General features: G+C 44.2%; 1 pseudogene; it reads left to right on the top strand.

Moving 5' to 3' along the window:
• The first annotated feature begins 1,369 nt into the window (after positions 1 to 1,369).
• The window catches only part of LOC145126355 (photosystem II CP47 reaction center protein-like), an 11,713-nt pseudogene continuing 3,082 nt past the window's right edge, over positions 1,370 to 10,000 (top strand).

The raw sequence follows: 10,000 nt of genomic DNA, 5'->3' as shown, positions 1-10,000 counted from the left end.
ATCAGTGGCATATTTCTATGCGGGTCTTAGCAAAAAAGGATTAGGTTATTTCGGTATATATATTAAACCAACTCCAATTCTTTTACCTATTAACATCTTAGAAGATTTCACAAAGCCCCTATCACTTAGTTTTCGACTTTTCTGAAATATATTAGCCGATGAATTAGTAGTTGTTGTTCTTGTTTCTTTAGTACCTTCAGTGGTTCCTATCCCTGTCATGTTCCTTGGATTATTTACAAGTGGTATTCAAGCTCTTATTTTTGCAACTTTAGCTGCGGCTTGTATAGGTGAATCCATGGAGGGCCACCATTGACTAGTTTTCTAAATAGTCTTTTTTTAGTTTAACCTAAGGCAATGTGGTGTGGCTAAAAAAAATTGACTTAGGGAATGAAAATACCCAACTACACTATATATGATCTAGAGTAATAGAAAAAAAGATTACAATAAAGATTACAATATTGATATTAGAGTAGAGAATAAAAAAAAGGAAAGAGATCTCAAAGATCTTTTTCCTAAAATTCCCGTTTGGTGCATTTATATCATAATCATACTTTCTCCTCAATGAATATTGAGTTTAGATTGGTCATCGAATCCGAATATGAACTATTCAGAGTCGTAATTTGACGAAGAAGTCTTGTACGATGTGTGATTAAATAAAAAAAGGATGTTCTAGAGAACGATTCCCCCTTTTCAGTTGATTTTATTCAACGATTGACCAAACGAAAATATTAATAAATAATAAATTGTACGAACTTAGATCAATCAAATCAATTTCTATGCAACGATTCGGCCCAATCAATTTATCCATTATTATCTTATCAATTTAGGTTGCGTGATAATGATAAAGAAAGGGAAAGGATAATTTCTAAAAAAGGGGATTTATAAATGGTTCGTAGAGGCGAGGTCGAACTAGGTATATGGAATTGAATGGCTATAAGTTAACTCTTGTCAAGGGTTAGACGCATCCTTATCAAATCAGCTTGAATTAAAGATTAGGGAAGAGTTGGTTTACATTGTGGAAGAAAGACATGTATATGTGATATTAGATATTGACTAGTTATATATGAGCTAAAGATATATCTAATTTGCCCTACTAATCGAATGTGAATGTAGATGGGGATTCTATATAAGTCCTTCTGTCTCATCTGTGACTGTGAGTTCAATGAATAAACGGATGAAGTCAATAAAAAAATCGAAGAATTCAAAGAGCGTTTCGGGACAAAGAAACGGAAAAACTAAAGTTGTATGGATTCACAAAGACTTTCTCGAGAGAAACTAAAAAAGAGATATCAAAGTCGTTTTGATGATTCAAGAATGTTATTACTTAAATTCAAAGTTCGTAGGTACTTCGACTGTATGAATCGTAGCAATGGAATCATTAAGTCATAGTTCATTGGTTGAATGTATCATTAACCATTTTTTTTGGTACGAGGAACTTATCATGAATCCACTGATTTCTGCCGCTTCCGTTATTGCTGCTGGATTGGCTGTAGGGCTTGCTTCTATTAGACCTGGAGTTGGTCAAGGTACTGCTGCGGGTCAAGCTGTAGAAGGTATCGCGAGACAGCCCGAGGCGGAGGGAAAAATACGAGGTACTTTATTGCTTAGTCTAGATTTTATGGAAGCTTTAACCATTTATGGCCTGGTTGTAGCGCTAGCACTTTTATTTGCGAATCCTTTTGTTTAATATTCGAAATATGAAAAATCAAAATTTTTCATATTTTATTGCCTTGGACTTGTGCTTTGCTTTTTCGAATTAAATAAAGATTTTATTCCTAGAATTACTTATTCGTTGAGAAAATAACCCACGGGAAGGGCTAATTTGCGGATGAGGAATTAGCATACCAACTCGCTTTCATCCTTCCCGTTCGTGTTCGTAGGCCTTTTTTTAGTTTTTAAGAGGGGTTGCAACCAAGGAGGTAATTCATTATTTCTAAATCGAATCAAAAATATATTCTATTTAGAAAGTAGGAAACTAGCAATATCAATATATATATAAAAGAGGGCAAAGTAATACAAAAAGAACTCTGTTCGATTTTTTAGTCTATCTATACGAGGAGATCATATGAAAAATGTAACCGATTCTTTCGTTTCTTTGGGCCACTGGCCATCCACCGGGAGTTTCGGGTTTAATACCGATATTTTAGCAACAAATCTAATAAATCTAAGTGTAGTGCTTGGGGTCTTGATCTTTTTTGGAAAGGGAGTGTGTGCGAGTTGTTTATTTCAAGAATAGGCTGGATCCAACCAGATGTACTTTTTCTGTTATAACTAGGAATGTTATACCTAATAAAGAAGGGTGCATGATCTCGCGAATTACTTCTGAATAAATTCAGAAATCATATGTAAGAACTATAGCATTTCGTAATTTATTGGAAAATCCACTTTGATTCTCTATCAACCAATAATGTGGGACCGTTCACATGGTTAAAGCTAAACTGTTTGAAGTCCAGACGCAGCATGGTACTCTTTCGACCACTATGTTAATGTTAATATAAAGATGGTTTCAAAATAAAGATTTTATCAATATAGAACACTCATATCGATAAAATGATTTGAACTACTTAATTGGGGATTTTATCCCCTTTTTTAGCCAATGCTGAATCGATGACCTATGTATTGTGTATAAAGTAAGAAAAACTTCTTGGATTAAAAAAAAAAAGTAAACAACTTTGCTGACAATTACATATTTTTTGTTTGGTCAGAAGAGTCCTACGAATATTTTGGTCTTGGATTAGTGATTGCTTTTGATATTTTGATTTCATTTTGGAATATGACAAGAGAATAGAGGATAGGCTCATTACATTAACAATAAAGATATGGGAATTTACATTGAGCGTGAGAGCCAAATGAATCGAAAGATTCATGTTTGGTTCGGGAAGGGATCATGGAAAATTTGAAATGAATGGAAAGATAATCTACTTTCATTAAGTGATTTATTAGATAACCGAAAATAGAGAACCTTGAATACTATTAGAAATTCAGAAGAATTGCGCGAGGGGGGCATCGAACAGCTGGAAAAAGCCCGGGCTCGCTTACGGAAAGTAGAAATAGAAGCAGATCAGTTTCGCGTGAATGGATACTTTGAGATAGAGCGAGAAAAATTGAATTTGATTGATTCAACTTATAAGACTTTGGAACAACTAGAAAATTACAAAAATGAAACTATAAATTTTGAACAACAAAAATCGAGTAATCAAGTCCGACAACGGGTTTTCCAACAAGCCTTACAAGGAGCTCTAGGAACTCTGAATAGTTGTTTAAACAGCGAGTTACATTTACGTACTATCAGTGCCAATATTGGCATATTGGGGGCGATGAAAGAAATAACGGATTAGTCCTTCTACTTTAGGCATTATTTTTGATTTATTTTTTTTTCCAAAAAAGAATTAAGAAATACTCATGGTAACCATTCAAGCCGACGAAATTAGTAATATTATCTGTGAACGTATTGAGCAATATAATAGAGAAGTAAAGATTGTAAATATCGGTACCGTATTTCAAGTAGGTGATGGCATTGCTCGTATTCATGGTCTTGATGAAGTAATGGGGGGTGAATTAGTAGAATTTGAAGAGGGTACAATAGGCATTGCTCTTAATTTGGAATCAATTAATGTTGGTGTTGCATTAATGGGTGATGGTTTGCTGATACAAGAAGGGAGTCCTGTAAAAGCAACGGGAAGAATTGCTCAGATACCAGTGAGTGAGGCCTATTTGGGTCGTGTTATAAACGCGCTGGCTAAACCTATTGATGGTAGAGATGAAATTTCATCTTCTGAATATAGGTTAATTGAATCGCCCGCTCCAGGGATTATTTCTCGACGTTCTGTATATGAGCCTCTTCAAACAGGGCTCATCATATTACGGCAGGGACTTTGGGCATATTAGCAGGCCTATTCCATCTTAGTGTCCGCCCGCCCCAACGTCTATACAAAGGATTGCATATGGGCAATATTGAAACTGTCCTTTCCAGTAGTATCGCTGCTGTCTTTTTTGCAGCTTTTGTTGTTGCCGGAACTATGTGGTATGGTTCAGCGACTACCCCCATCGAATTATTTGGGCCTACTCATTATCAATGGGATCAAGGGTACTTCCAACAAGAAATATATAGAAGAGTTAGTGTTGGGTTAGCCTAAAATCAAAGTTTATCAGAAGCTTGGTCTAAAATTCCTGAAAAATTAGCCTTTTATGATTACATCGGAATTAATCCGGCAAAAGGGGGATTATTCAGGGCGGGCTCAATGGATAACGGGGATGGAATAGCGGTTGGATGGTTAGGAAATCCTATTTTTAGAGATAAAGAAGGGGGTGAACTTTTTGTAACATCCGGATTCCCAGTTTTGCTAGAAGGAAGAAGGAAACACCCATCTAGAGCGTGAAGGGATATTGGATCTGGGCTAATCATCTTGAGAGTTCATCTCTGGAGGTATAATTCCTTCTATTTTGTGTTGATATGATAGATTTCATGATTTTAGGGTTTTTACCTCCATTTTATGTAAGATCTAGTGAGTATGAGGCCCCCTTTGTGTTAATAGCATCAGATCTGAACCATGAGAGGTCCATAGAGTCACTATCCCTCAGCTTTATGCAAGCAAATGAAAGATTGGGGACTAGGTTGCCATTTTTAGAGTTATTTCTCCATTTATGACTTGTTGTGGGTTGCATGCACGTAAAGGTTGCACCTTTACGTGACATTTGAACATTTGAAGGGTAGATCTGATAGTTAGGGAAGCAGATCTGACCTTAGGAGGTCATTTGAGGATGAACATGGAGGCAACTCGCCGAGTCCCTAAGTGGACTCGACGAGTCGAGTCGGGGTTGCCCCGCGATTCGTGACAGGTGTAACCCGTCGAGTGGAAGGATGACTCGATGAGCCAAGAGAGGCTGAAAGGATTCAGAGGACCCGCATGGACTCGCCGAGTCGCCCTTGTGCACTCGACGAGTCGGGTCAAAGTTGACCGTTGACTTTCGTTGACTTTAGGGTTCTGGTCAAGACTGATTCAGGAGAGTTCAGGGAAGGGTAGAATGGCCTTCTACCCAATCTGTAGAGATGAGATCATGAGTGAATATTGATCGGGGATGTTATCTGAATAATAGGAGGAGGTTAAGTCGGGACGTTGAGCACGAGAGTTTATCCGACTTCATTGAGGTGAGTCTTCTCACTATACATTACCTAGAGTGGTATTTATATGTAGAGCTGAGGGTCTTGTATGCTATGTGTATATATATGAGTTATGTGCATTGTGTTGTATGTATGCTATGTGTTGAACAGACCGGGCTGGAGGACCCAACGATATAGACCGGACCGAAGGGTCCAACAACACAGACTGGACCGAAGGGTCCGACGAGCTATGACCGGACCAGAGGGTCCAACGAGCTACGGGACTGGAGGGTCCCGCTGAGACACATCGACCGGAGGGTCGTATTGTAGCCTCGAGTGGCGTATGTGTTGCATGTGGTATTTTGGGGAACTCACTAAGCATTTATGCTTACAGTTGTGGTGTTATGTGTTTCAGGTACTAGCGAGGATCGCGGGAAGGCGCCGACATGATCCGTACACACTGAGAGGATTTATGTATTTGAGGATCTTAGGATTTGTTTATTGAGATAACATGTGTTACATTGGATTACTATGATATTTTATGAATGAGAGTATGTTTTTAAAATGAAAAATTGTTTTGGAAATTTACGTCGTTACAAGTTGGTATCAGAGCCTTGGTTTGAGAGACTCGGATACACCTCCGGGCGTATCTGAACTCAAACTGAGGATTTGAGAGAATTGTTCATAAAAGAAACAATTTTTCCAAAAGAGTAAAGGACTTTTGAGAAAAGCGGAACGGAGCAGTGTGTACGATCAGCCAGCGCCCGAACGGTGATTTCCCAAAATACCCTTACATTATGTGTTATGAGATATTATGTGATATGTTATGCATGCTAGAGTAGGCTAGGTATTCATGGTTAGGACTAGAGTGGGTCTGATTTGTGATGCCTTAGCCTAGGAATTACTGCTACTATGAGATACTTCGAGAGTAAGTAGGTAGCAGCGAGGAACTTATGAGTGGTCCACCAAAGAGTAGCCCGAGTTTAGTGAGATATAGAGTACTTGTGATCTGGGATCCTAGGAGGAGGAATTGGGGTGAATACCGATGCGTTGTGGAAGGTAGTATAAGGGTCCGTATTACTGGAAACACCAGATCGGTGAGCAGTCCAAGTAAGAATCCTCAGGGTACTAAAGAACGAGTAGGGTTGAGTATCGAGTGCGAGTATACTCGAACGAGTCTCTGATTCTTTTGTGTTGTATTTCAGAGACATCATGGTTGGGACGCGCCACCACCCAGGAGGCAGTGGTACCAGTGGTACCAGCGATGAGGAGATTCGTAGGTTGATTCACGAGGAGGTGGCTGCGACCATTCGAGCTGAGATACCAGAGATGTTCGGGTCTATCAAGACCACGCTGATCGAGACTTTTGATGAGCGATACGCTGCTCTTACTGAGGATGCTGTTGCTGCGGCCACCGCAGCTGTCGCTGCTGCCAGGCCCCAGGGAGGTGACTCGTTGCTGTACCGAGAGTTCAGCAACACGAAGCCACCAGAGTTTGATGGGACGCAGGACCCGATTTCTGCGATGAGGTGGATTTCTGACATCGAGGGATGCTTCTACACCTGCTCGTGTCCGGAGCATCTGAGGGTTAGGTTTGCGCTTAACCAGCTTCGCTTGGGAGCGAAGGATTGGTGAAAGTTTGTGACGGCAGACTTCACTACGGCAGAGCTTACTGCGGTGACCTGGGAGAGGTTCACCATGATGTTTCAAGATGAGTATGTTCCCCCTGTGGAGAGGGAACGTCTAGCCCAGGAGTTCTTATCCCTCAAGCAGGGAACTGAGTCTGTGAAGGTGATTACGAGGATGTTTCACGAGAGGGCGTTGTTTTGCCCTGAGCACGTGTCGACTGAGCAGGCACGTATGAGCCGGTACTTGAGCATACTGAGGAGGGATATCCGTGAGTTCGTGGCGAACTCATCATACCGGACATTTGCCGAGCTTCAGGCAAATGCCCGGAAGAGAGAGATTGAGCTGGAGACTCAGGTCAGGGAGGAGGCCGAGTCTCAGAGGAGGGACAGGCGACCGGCACAGGCGCAGCCGGCAGCCAAGCGGGCAAAGCCCGCTGATACGAGATCTGGGGGTCCGAAGGGCCGCACTTGTGGGAAGTGCGGCAAGAGTCACGAGGGGGTGTGCAGAGCTGGGGTGTGTTACAAGTGTGGGAAGGAGGGGCATTTCGCGAGGGATTGCCCCAAGGGATTCTCGGTTTGCTTTCATTGCAACCAGACCGGCCATCGGAAGGCCGAGTGCCCTCAGCTACTACAGGGATCAGCACAAGGGTCTACACCTACTGCTAGAGCTATCGAGGTCCGGCCAGCGAAGGCCGAGGCACCGAAGGCTCGCGGGAGAGCCTTCCAGTTGACAGCGGAGGAGGTCCGCGCAGCGCCCGATGTCGTGGCTGGTATGTATTCTTTTACTTACCTATTTTGAGTTTGAGATTTTGTGCTTATATTGTGTTATGCTTAGGTACTTTTCTTGTGAGTTTTGTACCTGCGTTGGTGTTATTCGACTCGGGTGCAAGTTGATCTTTCGTGTCATTAGCATTTAGTCAGCACATCAGTGTTCAGCGAGAGGCGTTGAGTCGACCTCTACGAGTTTCTATAGCCGACGAGCGAGCGGTGTATGCTACTGATGTGATCCGAGGATGTGTACTCGAGATCTTCGGCGTTGAGTTTCCGATTGGTTTGGTCCCGATTGCGATGGGAAATGTCTGTGTCATCGTGGGCATGGACTGGTTGAGCAGGTTTGGAGCGGTTATCGACTGCGAGCGACAGTTGGTGACCATACGAGACCCTAGTGGGGGAGTTCTTACGGTGTACGGTGAGGGTACCCGTTCAGGGTCAGCATTCTGTTCGGCTGCTAGAGCGAGGCAGAGTCTACAGCAGGGCTGTAGTGGGTTTGTGGCCTACGTGATGGACACACGAGCAGCAGCGGAGAGGCCTAGTTCTGTTGATGATGTGCCGATAGTGCGTGAGTTCCCGGACGTTTTCCCCGAGGAGTTGCCGGGTGTGCCTCCCGAGAGGCAGGTGGAGTTTCGCATCGATTTGGTTCCGGGAGCGGCGCCTATCGCCAAGGCGCCCTATCGTCTTGTGCTACCAGAGATGCAGGAGTTATCCTCACAGCTTCAGGAGTTGTTGGGGAAGGGATTTATCAAACTGAGTAGCTCGCCGTGGGGAGCGCCGATCCTTTTTGTCAAGAAAAAGGATGGTTCACACCGGATCTGCATTGATTACCAGGAGTTGAACAAGTTAACGGTCAAGAACCGTTACCCACTGCCGAGGATTGATGATCTGTTTGATCAGTTGCAGGGAGCGTCTTGATTCTCCAAGATTGATCTGAGGTCTGGATATCATCAGATGAGAGTGCGTGATGAGGATGTCCAGAAGACGGCGTTCAGGACTCGTTACGGGCATTACGAGTTCGTGGTGATGCCTTTCGGGCTCACCAATGCACCGGCAGCGTTCATGGATCTCATGAACAGGGTGTGTAGGCCGATGTTGGATCGATCGGTGATCGTGTTCATCGATGACATATTGGTGTATTCGAGATCCAGAGAGCAGCATGAGGAGCATTTGAGGGAGATCCTCGGAGTTCTGAGATCGGAGAGGCTTTACGCCAAATTCTCCAAGTGTGATTTCTGGTTACGAGAGGTCCAGTTCCTGGGACATCTCGTTAATCAGAATGGGATATTGGTCGATCCGGCCAAGATTGAGGCAGTGATGAGTTGGGAGGTGCCGAGATCCCCCACCGAGATCAGGAGTTTTCTGGGGTTGGCCGGCTATTATAGGAGATTTATTAAAGATTTCTCCAAGATCGTCATGCCTCTCACCAGGTTGACCCGGAAAGGCGTTACTTTTTCGTGGGGTCCTGAGCAGCAGGCCTCGTTTGAGACTCTTCGCCAGAGGTTGTGCGAAGCCCCGGTGTTATCCCTTCCAGAGGGAGTGGAGGATTTTGTGGTGTATTGCGACGCATCGATATCAGGGTTGGGTGCGGTGCTTATGCAGAGAAGGCATGTGATAGCATATGCATCGAGGCATCTGAAGCCTCATGAGACGAGGTATCCCACCCACGATCTGGAGTTGGGGGCAGTGGTGTTCGCCCTCAAGATCTGGCGCCATTACCTGTATGGGGTTCGGTGTACCATATACACGGACCACAAGAGTTTGAAGCATCTGATGGATCAGCCCAACCTGAATATGCGCCAGAGGAGATGGTTGGATGTGGTAAAGGATTACGATTGTGAGATCCTGTACCACCCGGGCAAAGCTAATGTTGTAGCTGATGCGCTGAGTCGTAGGGCGGAGAGTGCCCCGATTCGAGACACTTGTATGCGATTGACAGTGATGACTCCGGTGTTGGACACCATTTGGGAGGCCCAGGCAGAGGCCGTGAGACCGGAGAACCGCAAGAGAGAGCGGGTGATTGGGCAGGTACCTGAGTTTGTTACCGATAGTCGTGGGCTGATGACCTTTCAGGGTCGGATTTGGGTGCCGTATGCAGGCGGGACGCGCACCACTTTGATGGAGGAGGCGGACCGATCGAGGTTCTCGATCCATCCCGGGGCCACTAAGATGTATTTGGACCTGAAGAGGGACTATTGGTGGCCCTGTATGAAGAGGTATGTAGCATGGTTTGTTGAGAGGTGCTTGACCTGTCGCACGGTTAAGGCCGAGCACCAGCGTCTGCATGGCAAGTTGCAGCCACTTGAGGTTCCCCAATGGAAGTGGGAACAGATTTCTATGGATTTCATCACCAAATTGCCGAGGACTGCTCGGGGTGTCGATGCAATTTGGGTGATCGTCGACCGGCTGACGAAGAGCGCGCATTTTCTTGCTATCAGTGAGAGCTCTTCTGCTGAGAGGCTGGCAGAGTTGTATGTGAGGGAGGTGGTATCGCGGCATG

The sequence above is a fragment of the Lactuca virosa genome, chromosome 7 (genome assembly GCF_052849685.1).
Source record: "Lactuca virosa cultivar CGN04683 chromosome 7, Lactuca_virosa_CGN04683_v6, whole genome shotgun sequence".
In the NCBI taxonomy this organism is placed as follows: domain Eukaryota; kingdom Viridiplantae; phylum Streptophyta; class Magnoliopsida; order Asterales; family Asteraceae; genus Lactuca; species Lactuca virosa.
Note: the sequence above shows the minus strand (reverse complement) of the source record. Positions and strands in the feature narration are given on the sequence as shown.